Source organism: Somniosus microcephalus, unplaced genomic scaffold (genome assembly GCF_052327205.1).
Source record: "Somniosus microcephalus isolate GS21.2 unplaced genomic scaffold, FLI_Smic_1.0 scaffold13, whole genome shotgun sequence".
In the NCBI taxonomy this organism is placed as follows: Eukaryota; Metazoa; Chordata; class Chondrichthyes; order Squaliformes; family Somniosidae; genus Somniosus; species Somniosus microcephalus.
Window position 1 is genome coordinate 430,590 of NW_028225200.1, and position 16,939 is coordinate 447,528.

Consider the following 16,939-nt stretch of genomic DNA (forward strand, 5'->3'; position numbering starts at 1 on the left):
TGTTGAATGGCCTCGCCTCAGTGTGACAGCACTTTTAAATCTCTTCCCATGGTCAGAACATTTTACAGGGTCTCAGTGGGAACTCGCAGCTCTCTAAATAGGTTGGACGCTCAGCGAACGGCGACTGTCCGGTGTGAACTCGCTGGTGTCCGAGCAGGCTGGACGACTGAGTTTATCCCTTCCTGCACTGGGAGCAGGTGAACAGCCTCTCTCCACTTCAAAGTGGCTGCTGTTTCAGTTGGCTGGAGGACTGAATCAATCCTGTGCCACCTGTGAACGGTCTCTCCTTGGTGTGAACTTGCTGGTGTCTCAGCAGGTGAAAGGACCGAGTGAATCCCTTCCCACACGCGGAGCAGATGAACGGCCTCTTCCCAGTGTGAACTCGCTGGTGTATCAGCAGGAGGGTAGACTGAGCGAATCCCTTCCCACACACAGAGCAGGTGAATGGCCTCTTTCCATTGTGAATTCTCTGGTGTACCAGCAGATTCGAGGACTCAGCTAATCCCTTCCCACACATGGAGCAGGTGAATGGACTCTTCCCGGTGTGTACTCTCCGGTGGGTCTGCAGGCTGAACGAATGAGCGAATCCCTACTCGCACACGGAGCAGGTGAACGGCCTCTCCCCGGTGTGAACTCGCTGATGCGTCAGCAGGTCCGCGGAGTTCACAAACCTCTTGTGGCAGTGAGAGCAGCTGTACGGTCTCTCTCCAGTGTGCAGCCGCTGGTGCTTCATCAGATACTGGGAGCGTTTAAAGCTCTTCCCACAGTCTGAACATTTAAATGGCCTCTCGTCAGAGTGAACTCGCTGATGTCCCAGCAGGTTGGACAAACACGTGAAATCCTTCCCACACACGGAGCAGGTGAACGGACTCTTCCCGGTGTGTACTCTCCGGTGGCTCCGTAGGCTGAACGAATGAGCGAATCCCTTCCTGCACACGGAGCAGCTGAACGGCCTCGCCCCAGTGTGAACTCGCTGATGCGTCAGCAGGTCCACGGAGTTCACAAACCTCTTGTGGCAGTGAGAGCAGCCGTACGGTCTCTCTCCAGTGTGCAGCCGCTGGTGCTTCATCAGATACTGGGAGCGTTTAAAGCTCTTTCCACAGTCTGAACATTTAAATGGCCTCTCATCAGAGTGAACTCGCTGGTTTGTCCGCAGGTTGGCCAAATACGTAAAGTCCTTCCCACACACGGGGCAGGTGAACGGCCTCTCCCCGGTGTGAATTCACTGGTGTGTCCGCAGGTTGGAGGACTGAGCGAATCCTTTCCCACACACAGGGCAGATGAATGGCCTCTCCCCGGTGTGAACTCGCTGGTGTGTCCGCAGGTTGGAGGACTGAGCGAATCCCTTCCCACACACGGGGCAGGGGAACGGTCTCGCCCCGGTGTGAACTCGCTGGTGTGTCCGCAGGTTGGAGGACTGAGCGAATCCCTTCCCACACACGGGGCAGGGGAACGGTCTCTCCCCGGTGTGAACTCGCTGGTGTGTCCGCAGGTTGGAGGACTGAGCGGATCCCTTCCCACACACGGGGCAGGGGAACGGCCTCTCCCCAGTGTGAACTCGCTGGTGTGTCCGCAGGTTGGAGGACTGAGCGAATCCCTTCCCACACACAGGGCAGATGAATGGCCTCTCCCTGGTGTGAACTCGCTGGTGTGTCCGCAGGTTGGAGGACTGAGCGGATCCCTTCCCACACACGGGGCAGGGGAACGGTCTCTCCCCGGTGTGAACTCGCTGGTGTGTCCGCAGGTTGGAGGACTGAGCGAATCCCTTCCCACACACGGAGCAGGTGAACGGCCTCTCCCCGCTGTGAACTCGCTGGTGTGTCCGCAGGTTGGAGGACTGAGCGAATCCCTTCCCACACACGGGGCAGGGGAACGGTCTCTCCCCGGTGTGAACTCGCTGGTGTGTCCGCAGGTTGGAGGACTGAGCGAATCCCTTCCCACACACGGGGCAGGGGAACGGTCTCTCCCCGGTGTGAACTCGCTGGTGTGTCCGCAGGTTGGAGGACTGAGCGAATCCCTTCCCACACACGGAGCAGATGAATGGCCTCTCCCCGGTGTGAACTCGCTGGTGTGTCCGCAGGTTGGAGGACTGAGCGAATCCCTTCCCACACACAGGGCAGATGAATGGCCTCTCCCCGGTGCGAACTCGCTGGTGTGTCCGCAGGTTGGAGGACTGAGCGAATCCCTTCCCACACACGGGGCAGGGGAACGGTCTCTCCCCGGTGTGAACTCGCTGGTGTGTCCGCAGGTTGGAGGACTGAGCGAATCCCTTCCCACACACGGAGCAGGTGAACGGCCTCTCCCCGGTGTGAGCCCGCCGCTCAGCTTCCAGCGCATATGGGTGAAGGTATCCCGTCCCGCAGTCCTCGCATTTATGCAGTCGGTTCCTGATATGAGTGCACTCGTGGCTAGTCAGCTGGGTGAACCTCTTCCCACAGTCCTCACATTCATACCGTCTCCAGTGTGCCTGCCCTTGGGGCCCTCCAGGTCGGGCAATCGGCTGAATCCACGTCCACACATGCAACATGTGTGCAATTTGTGCACGCTGCGATCGCTGCGCTCCTCTTCCATGTGCAAAGGTTGATGAAATTCAGGTCCTGATGAATCAAACTGTTTGGTCTGAGCTTCCTGTCTGTAAATGCTCCACTTTTAAACCCAGTAAAAGGAGTGTAGAAAGGGGTAAGAGGGAGAATGTTGTCTCATGTCGCCCTTTCCCAGCCCAGGGGCAGGGAAGCTGATTTTCAGGCCCCAGCTGCTGCACAGTTTGGTTGAAAGGATCAACAGTAATGGCGGCTGCAATCCCCACAAACCCCCGCGCTCCAGAAAGCGCTCCGACCGTCGTGCTGAGTTGTGGCTGACCCCGCGCATGCGCCCCATGGCCCCACCCTCTCCTGCTCCACAGGCGCCTGGCCCGCAGCGCGCATGCTCAGCACACACCCCGCCTGAGAGTCCGGATCACCGGCAGAAAGTGAGTTTTATGAGTTTTCTTTTATATATAGCGGAGAGAAGCGCGGGCGGGGAGATAAATAAAAAGAAAATACAAACCGTACCGTCCCAGCGCCCTCCCGGCACCGAGCGGAGCGGATTGAGCGGCCGCAGCCCCTTGTCTTCTGCAGGGAGCCGGACTGGGGCACATGATCAACTCCACGGCGGTGACTGACGGGAGCTCCGACCAATAGGGAGACAGCAGGCAGAGCTTGGAGGACTGAGGTGGCGGCGGGTCCTCCAACCAATCGGGGTGTCCGAGGGGCGGGACCTCCGCCGCCTGCTTCTCCCGCTGCTGAGACAAGTGGAATGTGACAACGTGGACCACTTTCCATACCTCGGGAGCCTACTGTCAACAAGGGCAGAGGTCGACGACGAAGTCCAACACCGCCTTCAGTGTGCCAGTGCAGCCTTCGATCGCCTGAGGAAGAGTGTGTTTCAAGACCAGGACCTCAAACCCGGCTCTAAGCTCATGGTCTACAGAGCAGCAGTGATACCCGCCCTGCTGTATGCCTCAGAGACATGGACCATGCACAGCAGGCACCTCAAAGCACTGGAGAGGTACCACCAACGCTACCTCCGCAAGGTCCTGCAAATCCATTGGCAGGATAGGCGCACCAACGTCAGTGTTGTTGCTCAGGCCAACATTCCCCAACATCGAAGCTCTGACCACGCTCAATCAGCTCCGATGGATGGGTCACATTGTCCACATGCCCGATACGAGACACCCAAAACAAGCGCTCTACTCGGAGCTCCGGCACGGCAAGAGAGCCCCAGGTGGGCAGAGGAAACGCTTCAAGGACACCCTCAAAGCCTCCTTGAAAAAGTGCAACATCCCCATCGACACCTGGGAATCCCTGGCCCAAGACCGCACGAAGTGGAGGAGAAGCATCCAGGAAGGCGCCGAACACCTCGAGTCTCTTCGCCGGGAGCAAGCGGAAGCCAAGCGCAGGCATCGGAAGGAGCGCACGTCAACCCAAGTACCCCACCCACCCGCCCCTTCAACCACCGTCTGCCCCACCTGTGACAGAGACTGTAGGTCCTGCACTGGACTCATCAGTCACCTGGGAACTCATTTTTAATGTGGAAGCAAGTCATCTGCGGTTCTGAGGGACTGCCTAAGAATGCAGCAGAGGGCGCTCTTCTGAGTTTGGGGCTCAGGCATGTTAGTGGAGCAGTGCAGAGGGAACTTTACTCTGCACTGGGCTTTACTCCCTCAGCACTGCACTGGAGGGGCAGCACAGAGTTTTAGACTCGAGTCTCTGGAGTGGGACTTCAACACACAACCTTCTGACTCAGAGGAGAGAGTGCTGCAGCCTGAGCCACGGCTGACACTCTGTATCTAACCCATGCTGTACCTACCCTGGGAGTGTTTGATGGGACAGTGCAGAGGGAGCTTTACTCTGTATCTAACCCGTGCTGTACCTGCCCTGGGAGTGTTTGATGAGACAGTGTAGAGGGAGCTTTACTCTGTATCTAACCCGCGCTGTACCTGCCCTGGGAGTGTTTGATGGGACAGTGTAGAGGGAGCTTTACTCTGTATCTAACCCGTGCTGTACCTGCCCTGGGGTTTTTGATGGGACAGTGTAGAGGGAGCTTTACTCTGTATCTAACCCGTGCTGTACCTGCCCTGGGAGTGTTTGACAGGACAGTGTAGAGGGAGATTTACTCTGTATCTAACCCGTGCTGTACCTGCCCTGGGAATGTTTGATGGGACAGTGTAGAGGGAGCTTTACTCTGTATCTAACCCGTGCTGTACCTGCCCTGGGAGTGTTTGATGTTGACACCAGGTGCTGAGAATGTTAAAGTGTTCCATTCCCCCACAATGACATCCAGAACCTCGATGGTAATAAAACGCACAAAGTAACAGAAGCTTCTCTCCTGGACACAGATATTGAGAGGACCGGGAATGTCTGTAACAAGCCATCAATTAACTCTCGTCTTATCTTAGAAACAAGGACTCAATCGACTGTGTGTTTCAAACAAAGCTGATTTATTGATACAGAATATTAAAACCCCAATAACTGGGCTGGATTTTAACATCCACAAAATATAAGATGGCCACTAATAAATCCAGCAGGGAATTCAGGGGAAACTTGTTTACCCAGAGAGTGGTGAGAATGTGGAACTCGCCACTACAAAGAGTAGTTGAGGCTAAAAGTACAGATGCATTTAAGGGGAAGCCACATGAGTGTGTAAGGAATAGGAGGATATGTTGATGGGGTTAATTGAAGTAGGGTGGGTGTGGGGCATAAACACTGGCATGGACCAGTTGGGCCGAATGGCCTGTTTCTGTGCTGTACATTCTATGGAACACCATGAACAGTCAATCGAAGGGAATCATCAGCACAACAGTCCTAAAGATTAAACAGCAGTCCAAGAATTTATAAAACATTCAAACATTCCACGTTCATGTCACCCCAGATGTCTACAGGGCCCTGTGCTACAGAACAGTGTGAACTCGCTGGTGTTTCAGCAGATTAGAGGACCGAGTGAATCCCTTCCCACACACGGAGCAGGTGAACGGCCTCTCCCCAGTGTGAACTCGCTTGTGTGTCAGCAGATTGGTTGACTGAGTGAATCCCTTCCCACACACGGAGCAGGTGAATGGCCTCTCCCCAGTGTGAACTCGCTGGTGTTCGAGCAGAGTCGAGGACTGAATAAATCCCTTCCCACACACGGAACAGGTGAACGGCCTCTCCCCAGTGTGAACTCGCTGGTGTTCGAGCAGAGTCGAGGACTGAATGAATCCCTTCCCACACACGGAACAGGTGAATGGCCTCTCCCCAGTGTGAACTCGCTGGTGTGTCAGTAGGTGGGATGACTGAGTGAATCCCTTACCACACACGGAGCAGGTGAATGGCCTCTCCCCAGTGTGAATTCGCTTGTGTCTCAGTAGATTGGATGAATGAGTGAATCCCTTCCCACACACGGAACAGGTGAACGGTCTCTCCCCAGTGTGAACTCGCTGGTGTTGGAGCAGAGTCGAGGACTGAATGAATCCCTTCCCACACACAGAATAGGTGAATGGCCTCTTTCCTGCTACCTCCAGCTGGTGTCCCTTCAGCTCCTGGGACCTTATAATGTTTTTCCCACAGTCGGAATGTTTCACCGGCCTCTCCCCAGTGTGAACTCGCTGGTGTGCCAGCAGATTCGAGGACCGAGTGAATCTCTTCCCACACACGGAGCAGGTGAACAGAATCTCTCCTGCTCTCTCCAGCTGGTGTCTCTTCAGATCCTGGGACCTTTTAAATCTCTTCCCACAGTCAGAACATTTAATGTGAACAAGCTGGTGTCTCAGGAGGGTGGCAGAATGAGAGAATCGCTTCAAAAACACGGAGCAGGTCAACGGTCTCTCATCAGTGTGGACAAGCTGGTGTCTCAGCAGCACAGAGGGTGCAATTAATCCCTGCCCACACACGGAGCGGGTTAAAGGTCTCTCCCTAGTGTGAATTTGCTGGTGTATCATCGTAGCGGATGGCTGAATGAATCCCTTCCGGAACAGCTAAACGTTCTCTCCCCAGTGTGTAGCCACTGGTGTCTCTTTAGCTACTCGTATATTTTGGAGCTCTTTCCACACTCAGAACATTTAAAAGGTCTCTCATCAGTGTGAACTCGCTGGTGTATCAGCAGATTGGAGGAGCGACTGAATCAGGTCCTGATGAATTGAGCGACTCTGTCAGATCTTGAGGTGATGTCTGGTCTGAGCTTCCTGTCTGTAAATGCTCCACTTCTAAAACCCTGTAAAAGGAGTGTAGAAAGGGGTAAGAGGGAGAATGTTGTCTCATGTCCCCCTTTCCCAGCCCAGGGGCAGTGAAGCTGATCTTCAGGCCCCAGCTGCTGCACAGGTTGGTTGCAAGGATCAACAGTAATGGCGGCTGCAACCCCCACAAACCCCCGCGCTCCAGAAAGCACTCCGGCCGCCGCGCTGAGTTGTGGCTGACACCGCGCATGCGCCCCATGGCCCGCCCTCTCCTGCTCCACAGGTGCCCGGCCCGCACCGCGCATGCTCAGCACACACCCTGGGCCCCTGTCAATCATCCTCCCCCGCGCCTGCACGCTGGGCCCCTGAGCTCCAGGCTGCCGCGCGGGGCTTTCTTTGTAAAGTCGGTGTTGGTGAAGAGCCACAATCAGTGAGGGAAACATAGAAGATAGGAGCAGGAGTAGGCCATTCGGCCCCTCGAGCCTGCTCCGCCATTCAATGAGATCATGGCTGATCATCCAAATTCAGTACCCCATTCCTGCCTTCTCCCCATATCCCTTGATCCCTTTAGCCTTAAGAAATATATCCAATTCCTTCTTGAATATATTTAATGAATTGGCCTCCACTGCCTTCTGTGGTAGAGAATTCCACAGGTTCACCACTCTCTGGGTGAAGAAATTCCTCCTCATCTCTGTCATAAATGGCTTACCCCTTATCCTTAGACGGTGACCCCTGGTTCTGGACTCCCCGACCATCGGGAACATCCTTCCTGCATCTAGTTTGTCTAGTCTTGTTAGAATTTTATAAGTTTCAATGAGATCCCCTCTCATTCTTCTAAACTCCAGCGAGTATAAGCCTAATCGACCCAATCTCTCCTCATACATCATTCCTGCCATCCCAGGTATCAGCCTGGTGAATCTTCGCTGAACTCCTTCCAAGGCAAGAACATCCTTCCTCAGATAAGGCGACCAAAACTGCACACAATACTCAAGGTGCGGTCTCACCAAGGCCCTGTACAACTGCAGCAAGACATCCTTGTTCCTGTACACAAACCCTCTCACTACGAAGGCCAACATACCATTTGCCTACTTAACCACCTGCTGCACCTGTATGCTCACCTTCAGCGACTGGTGCACAAGGACACCCAGGTCTCGTTGCACTTCCCCTTCTCCCAATCTATTGCCATTCTGATAATCTGCCTTCCTGTTTTTGACACCAAAGTGGATAACCTTGCATTTATCCACGTTATATTGCATCTGCCATGCTTCTGCCCAATTACCCAACCTGTCCAAATCATACTGGAGTTTCTCGGCATCCTCCTCACAGCAGACACGCCCACCCAGCTTTGTGTCGTCTGCAAACTTGGAGTTCCGTCGTCTAGATCATTAATTTATATTGTGAATAGCTGGGGTCCAAGGACCGATCCTTGCGGTACCCCAGTAGTCACTGCCTGCCACTCGGAAAAAGACCCATTTATTCCAACTCTTTGCTTCTGTCTGCCAACCAGTTCTCTATCCAAGTCAATACCTTGCCCCCAATCCCATGTGCCTTAACTTTACACGCTAATCTCTTATGCGGGACCTTATCGAAAGCCTTCTGAAAGTCCAAATACACCACATCCACTGGTGCTCCCTTATCTATTCTACCAGTTATATCCTAAAAAAATTCCAGTAGATTAGTCAAGCATGATTTACCTTTTGTAAATCCATGTTGACTTTGTCCAATCCTGTCACTGTTTTCCAAGTTCTCTGCTATTACATCCTTTATAATGGACTCTAGCATTTTCCCCACTACCGATGTCAGGCTTACCAGTCTGTAATTCCCCGTTTTCTCTCTTCCACCTTTTTTGAATAGTGGGGTAACATTAGCTACCCTCCAATCCATGGGTACTGTTCCAGAGTCTATCGAATTTTGGAAGATGACCAGCAATGCATTTACTATATCGATATCTATCTACAGGAAACTTTCATTTATCCGGTGGTTAAATGTCCGGAAGGCTCTATCTACCGGCAAAATTCAGGAGCCGTTTCCTAGAAGTTTTTTTACTTCTCGTTGCTTTTTTTTTCGCAGTCAGGCTCTGCAAGGTCATGCTGAAGCTGTTGCTTAGCTACAGAGACGCTTGCAAGCTACGGCCGACTGTTTAGAAGCTGTCGCTAAGCAACAGGGATTGTTGCTAAATACAGAGCTCAAAAGCTCTGTATGTTTTAACATTAGTGCTGGTTTGTCCGGCAGTTTTGATGGGACGGCAACAGGTCGGTCCCGTCGGTGCCGGATATCTCAAAGTTTCCTGTATCTATCTAACTAAAAAAGCAGTGGCCCCAGCACTGACCCTTGGGGAACACCACTGTCTCCCATCCTCCAGTGGCCCCAGCACTGACCCTTGGGGAACACCACTGTCTACCATCCTCCAGTGGCCCCAGCACTGACCCTTGGGGAACACCACTGTCTCCCATCCTCCAGTGGCCCCAGCACTGACCCTTGGGGAACACCACTGTCTACCATCCTCCAGTGGCCCCAGCACTGACCCTTGGGGAACACCACTGTCTACCATCCTCCAGTGGCCCCAGCACCGACCCTTGGGGAACACCACTGTCTACCATCCTCCAGTGGCCCCAGCACTGACCCTTGGGGAACACCACTGTCTACCATCCTCCAGTCTGAAAAACAGCCATTTACCACAACTCGCTGTTTTCTGCCCTTAAGCCAATTCCTTATCCAAGCTGCCACTGACCCACCTATTCCATGAGCCTCACTTTTGTTAACCAGCCTTCTATGTGGTACTTTGTCAAACGCCTTCCTAAAATCCATGTGGACAACATCCATTGCATTCACTTCATCAATCCTGCCTGTTACTTCATCAAAAAATTTCAATTAGATTAGTCTGTCACTTTAATTCTCCTCTACATTGGGGAGACCAAACGCAGATTGGGCGACCGCTTTGCAGATCACCTCCGTTCAGTCGGTAAGGGTGACCCCGAGCTTCCGGTCGCCTGTCACTAATTCTCCGCTCCACTCCCACTCTGACCTCTCTGTCCTCGCCCTCTTACACTGTTCCAATGAAGCTCAATGTAAGCTCGAGGAACAGCACCTCATCTTTCGATTAGGCACTTTACAGCTTTCTGGACTCAACATCAAGTTCAACAATTTCAGACCATAACCTCAGCCCCGATCTCTTTCTTTCATTTTTTGTCTCTCTCTCACATGGCAGCTGCCATTTCCATTTACACTTCATCTCGTGTCATCTTTTGTTTCTGAACTTGTCCCATTAAGGAAGTGATAGCAGGGCATTTAGAAAATCATAATATCGTCAAGCAGAGTCAGCCTGGTTTTATGAAAGGGAAATCATGTTTGACAAATTTGCTGGAGTTCTTTGAGGATGTAACGAGCAGGGTGGATAAAGGGGAACCAGTGGATGTGGTGTATTTGGATTTCCAGAAGGCATTCGATAAGGTGCCACATAAAAGGTTACTGCACACGATAAGAGCTCACGGGGTTGGGGGTAATATATTAGCATGGATAGAGGATTGGCTAACTTACAGAAAACAGAGAGTCGGGATAAATGGGTAATTTTTCAGGTTGGCAAACTGTAACTAGTGGGGTGCCACAGGGATCAGTGCTGGGGTCTACATAAGAACATAAGAAATAGGAGCAGGAGTAGGCCAATCGGCCCCTCGAGCCTGCTCCGCCATTCAATAAGATCATGGCTGATCTGATCCTAACCGCCAATCTACTATCACAGAACCATCTCCTGAATCTAACAGAATTAGACACACGAAATAGGAGCAGGATCAGGCTACACGGCCCCTGGGCCCGCTCCGCTACCCACAGGGCCATGACCGATCCGAACCTAGACTCATGTCCAAATTTCTGCCCGCTCCCCGTAACCCTTAATTCCCTTTACTTCTAGGAAACTGTCTATTTCTGTTTTAAATTTATGTAATGATGTAGCTTCTACAGCTTTTTGGGGCAGCATATTCCATGGACCTACCACCCTCTGAGTGAAGTAGTTCCTCCTCATCTCAGTTTTGAAAGAGCAGCCCCTTATTCTAAGACTATGCCCCCTAGTTCTCGTTTCACCCATCATCGGGAACATCCTCCCCGCATCCACCCGATCCAACCTCTTCACAATCTTACATGTTTTAATCAGATCGCCTCTCATTCTTCTGAACTCCAATGAGTAGAGTCCCAATCTACTCAACCTCTCCTCATATGTCCATCCCCTCATCCCCGGGATTAACCGAGTGAACCTTCTTTGTACTGACTCGAGAGCAAGTATGTCTTTTCTTAAGTATGGACACCAAAACTGTACGCAGTATTCCAGGTGCGGTCTCACCAATACCTTGTACAACTGAAGCAATACCTCCCTATTTTTATATTCTATCCCCCTAGCAATGAAAGCCAACATTCCATTGGCCTTCTTAATCACTTGCTGCACCTGCATACTAACCTTTTGAGTTTCGTGCACCAGGACCCCCAGATCCCTTTGTACTTCAGTACTTTCCAGTTTCTTGCCATTAAGATAATAACTTGCTCTACGATTTTTCCTGCCAAAGTGCATAACCTCACACTTTCCAGTATTGTATTCCATCTGCCAAATCTCTGCCCACTTACTTAGCCTGTCTATGTCCCCTTGCAGGTTTTTTATGTCCTCCTCACTCACTACTTTCCCTCCCATCTTATTATCATCTGCAAACTTTGATATGTTACACTATTTGTCAACTATTTACAATTTATATCAATGCCTTGGATGAAGGGACCGAGTGCACTGTAGCCAAATTTGCTAACGATGCAAAGATAGGTGGGAAAGTAAGTTGTGAGGAGGACACAGAGTCTGCAAAGGGATATAGATCGGTTAAGTGAGTGGGCAAAACATTGGCAGATGGAGTATAATGTGGGAAAATGTGAGGTTCTCCACTTTGGTAGGAAAAATAGAAAAGCAAATTGTTATTAAATGGAGAGAGACTACAGAACGCTGCGGTACAGAGGGATCTGGGTGTCCTCGTACATGAAACACAAACAGTTAACATGCAGGTACAGCAAGTAATTAGGAAGGGAAATGGAATGTTGGCCTTTATTGCAAAGGGGGATTAAAAGTAGGGAAGTCCTGCTACAACTGTACAGGGTGTTGGTGAGACCACACCTGGAGTACTGCGGACAGTTGTGGTCTCCATATTTAAGGAGGGATATACTTATATTGGAGGCAGTTCAGAGAAGGTTCACGAGGTTGATTCCTGGGATGAGGGGGTTGTCTTATGAGGAAAGGTTGAGCAGGTTGGGCCGATACTCATTGGAGTTTAGAAGAATGAGAGGTGATCTTATTGAAACATAAGATTCTGAGGGGGCTCGACAGGGTGGATGCTGGGAGGATGTTTCCCCTCGTGGGGGAATCGAGAACTCGGGGGCATAGTCTCAGAATAAGGGGTCGCCCATTTAAGACGGAGATGAGGAGGAATTTCTTCTCTGAGGGTCGTGAATCTGTGGAATTCTCTACCCCAGAGAGCTGTGGAGGCGGAGTCACTGAATATATTCAAGGCTGAGACAGACAGATGTTTGAACTACAGGGGGGTCGAGGGTCATGGGGAACAGGCAGGAAAGTGGAGGTGAGACCAAGATCAGATCAGCCATGATCTTATTGAATGGTGGAGCACGGGTTAGACACAGAGTAAAGCTCCCTCTACACTGTCCCATCAAACACTCCCAGGGCAGGTACAGCACAGGTTAGATACAGAGTAAAGCTCCCTCTATACTGTCCCATCAAACACTCCCAGGGCAGGTACAGCACGGGTTAGATACTGAGTAAAGCTCCCTCTACACTGTCCCATCAAACACTCCCAGGGCAGGTACAGCACGGGTTAGATACAGAGTAAAGCTCCCTCTACACTGTCCCATCAAACACTCCCAGGGCAGGTACAGCACGGGTTAGATACTGAGTAAAGCTCCCTCTGCACTGTCCCATCAAACACTCCCGGGGCAGGTACAGCACGGGTAAGATACAGAGTAAAGCTCCCTCCACACTGTCCCATCAAACACTCCCAGGGCAGGTACAGCATGGGTTAGATACAGAGTAAAGCTCCCTCTACACTGTCCCATCAAACACTCCCAGGGCAGGTACAGCACGGGTTAGATACAGAGTAAAGCTCCCTCTACACTACCCATCAAACACTCCCAGGGCAGGTACAGCACGGGTTAGATACAGAGTAAAGCTCCCTCTACACTGTCCCATCAGACACTCCCAGGGCAGGTACAGCATGGGTTAGATACAGAGTGTCAGACGTGGCTCAGGCGGCAGCACTCTCTCCTCTTGAGTCAGAAGGTTGTGGGTTGAAGTCCCACTCCAGAGACTCGAGTCTAAAACTCTGTGCTGCTCCTCCAGTGCAGTGCTGAGGGAGTAAAGCCCAGTGCAGAGTAAAGTTCCCTCTGCACAGCTCCACTAACAGGCCTGAGCCCCAAACTCAGAAGAGCGCCCTCTGCTGCATTCCACTTGTCTCAGCAGCGGGAGAAGCGGGCGGCGGAAGTCCCGCCCCTCGGACACTCCGATTGGTTGGAGGACCCGCTGCCATCTCAGTGCTCCGAGCTCCGCCTGCTCTCTCCCTATTGGTCGGAGCTCCCGTCGGTTCACCGCCATGGAGTTGATGACGTGCCCCAGTCTGGCTCCCTGCAGAAGACATGGGGCTGCGGCCGCTCAATCCGCTCCGCTCGGTGCCGGGAGGGTGCTGGCACGGTCCGGTTTGTATTTCCTTTTTATTTATCTCCCCGCCCGCACTTCTCTCCGCTATATAAAAAAAACCCTGATAAAACTCACTTTCCGCCGGTGACCCGGACTCTCGTGGTTGCCCCGGGCCTTCCCCAGAATGCGAGGCCCTGCGCAGGCGCGGTCGCGACTCATCCTCGGAAGCGGGGCCCAGCGGCGCATGCGGAGTAGGGGGAGGGGCCTGTTCAGAGCCCGCGCTCACCTTGGAGCGGCGCATGCGGAGTAGGGGGAGGGGGCGGGGCCTGTTCAGAGCCCGCGCTCACCTTGGAGCGGCGCATGCGGAGTAGGGGGAGGGGCCTGTTCAGAGCCCACGCTCACCTTGGAGCGGCGCATGCGGAGTAGGGGAGGGGGCGGGGCCTGTTCAGAGCTCACATCCAACAATGAGAACAACAACAACTTGTATTTCTATAGCGCCTTTAATGTAGGAAAACATCCCAAGGCGCTGCACAGGAGTATTGTAAGACATTGAAAAATGTGACCCCGAGCCACAAGGAGAAATTAGGGCAGATGGCCAAAAGCTTGGTCACAGAGGTGGGTTTTAAGGAGCGTCTCGGCAGGAATGATGTATGAGGAGAGATTGGGTCGACTGGGCTTATACTCGCTGGAGTTTAGAAGAATGAGGGAATTTTATTGAAACTTATAAAATTCTAACAGGACTAGATGCAGGAAGGATGTTCCCGATGGTTGGGGAGTCCAGAACCAGGGGACACAGTCTAAGGATAAGGGGTAAGCCATTTAGGACAGAGATGAGGAGGAATTTCTTCACCCAGTGAGTGGTGAACCTGTGGAATTCTCTACCACACAAGGCAGTTGAGGTCAGTTCATTAAATATATTCAAGAAGGAGTTAGATATATTTCTTAAGGCTAAAGGGATATGGGGAGAAGACAGGGACAGGGTACTGAATTTGGATGATCAGCCATGATCTCATTGAATGGCGGAGCAGGCTCGAGGGGCCGAATGGCCTACTCCTGCTCCTATCTTCTATGTTTCTAGAACCAGGGGTCAGTTTTACATCTCCACCTTTCCCAGCCCAGGGGCAGTGAAGCTGATTTTCAGGCCCCAGCTGCTGCACAGGTTGGTTGAAAGGATCCGCTGTAATGGCGGCTATAATCCCCACAAGCCCCCGCGCTCCAGAAAGCGGTCTGGTCGCCGCACTGAGTTGTGGCTGAGACCGCGCATGCGCCCCATGGCCGCGCCCTCTCCTGCTCCACAGGCGCCCGGCCCGCACCGCGCATGCTCAGCACACACCCTGGGCCCCTGTCAATCATCCTCCCCCGCGCCTGCGCACTGAGCCCGAGCTCCAGGCTGCCACGCGGGGCTTTCTTTGTAAAGTCGGTGTTGGTGAAGAGCCGCAATCAGTGAGGGAAAGTGAGTTTTCCCCCAGATCCGATTGAGATCAGAGGAGGGGTGAGAATAAAGGTTGAATCCAAACCTGAGAGTCCGCGGATCAGGGCACCGAGCGGAGCTTTTTCAGTTTGGCGGTGCGTTTTCCAGGGAGACGTGATCCGGGCCCAGGGCCTGATTGACGTGAACTTCTGACCAATAGGGAGCGAGCCGGCGCCCCGCGCCTCTTCGCCCAACCAGTCACGTCAAGACGTCGCCGTCGTACAATGATAGACGTGAGCTCTCCACCAATGAGCGAGGGGAGGCTTAACCTGGAGGACTGACCGAGGGGCTTTGGTCCTCCAACCAATCGCGGCGAAGGAGGAGGAGGCGGGACCTGGTAACGGCTGATTGGACGGATCGGCCCGCCGCCATTTTGTAAAGTGGCTCAGGATCTGTGAGCCCGGAAAAGTTTATTTTTAATGTTCCTTTCACATTTCACAGCTCAAACTAATTTTGTTTTGCAGAAGATACTTTTTATTAAATAAAAGAAGTTCGCTTTTAAACTGATGAAATAACAAACCCTGTGGAACAAATACTTGTGAGTAAAAATATTTCTTCTCCCTGAATTCATTTTCTTAATATTAATTTTCAGCGTTTTTAATTATTAATTTCAAGCACTTTAAGAGAAATATGGGAGTGGTGGGGGTTCTCTTAAAGGGACAGGCGCTCTCTTTTTCTATATGATTTTCATTAAAGGGACCGCGTCCCTGTGGATGACCAATTTTAAAGGGACAGCGTTTCCCTTTTTATAATGTATATGTAAGAGACTGACATTTAAAGTAGGGCTAATCCCCTGCTCCCCTGAGTGTTTGGTGAGAAATCAGGTGCTGTTTGCTCTCGCCCCCTCCCAATTTTCTGCCAAGGGACAGAAAGCAGAGAGTCGTGGTGAACGGTTGCTTTTCAGACTGGAGGGAGGTAAACCGTGATGTTCCCCAGGGGTCGGTATTAGGATCAATGTTCCCTCTTTTTCTTTTGAGGTGCGTGGCCCCTTTAACGTGCTGCACGGCCCATTCAAATTTCCGCGCATGCGCGTTTATTCCATTTATAGGGCGGTGAGCCGGCTGCGCGGGACCTCCAGACCGCTGCGTGGCCGCGCAACTTAACGTGAACATTGATTCGGACCACTGCTTTTTTTGATATATATCAATGACCTGGACTTGGGGATCCAGGGCAAAATTTCAAAATTTACAGATGACATGAAACTCGGAAATGTAGCAAACAATGAGGATAGTAACAGACTTCAGGAGGATGCAGCCAGACTGGTGAAATGGGCAGAAACGTGGCAGATTAAATTTAATGTAGAGAAGTGTGAAGTGATTCATTTTGGTAGGAAGAATGAGGAGAGGCAATATAAACTAAATGGTCCAGTTTTAAAGAGGGTGCAGGAACAGAGAGGCCTCGGGGGGTATGTACACAAATCTTAGAAGGTGGCAGGACAAGTTGAGAAGGCTGTTAAAAAAGCATACAGGATCCTTGACTTTATTAATAGAGGAATAGAGTACAAAAGCAAGCAGGTTATGCTAAGCCTTTATAAAACACTGGCTAGGCTTCCGCTGGGCACCACACTTTAGGAAGGATGTCAAGGCCTCAGAGAGGGTGCAGAAGAAATTTACGAGAATGGGACCAGGGATGAGGGACTTGAGTTACGTGGAGAGACGGGAGAAGCTGGGCTTGTTCTCCTTAAGCAAAGAAGATTAAGAGGAGATTTGATAGAGTTGTTCAAAATCAGGATGGATTTTGAGAGAGTAAATAAGGAGAAACCGTTTCCAATGGCTGAAGGGACAGAAACCAGATTTAAGGCGATTGGCAAAAGAACCAGAGGTGACATGAGGAAACAGATTTTTACACCAAGTTGTTGTGATCTGGAATGCGCTGCCTGAAAGGGCGGTGGAAGCAGATTCGATATTATAATTCAAAAGAGATTTAGATAAATACTTGAAGGGAAAACATTGACAGGGCTTTGGGGAAAGAGCAGGGGGAGTGGGATTAATTGGATCGCTCTTTCAAAGAGCCGGCACAGGCACGATGGGCCGAATGGCCTCCTTCTGTGCTGTATCATTCTATGATGCTATTCTACACAGACACACACACATACAGTCAGACAGACACACAG

General features: G+C 51.7%; 1 pseudogene; it reads right to left on the reverse strand.

Moving 5' to 3' along the window:
• LOC147083937 (uncharacterized) overlaps positions 1-16,939 on the reverse strand; it is a 455,464-nt pseudogene that overhangs the window by 26,225 nt on the left and 412,300 nt on the right.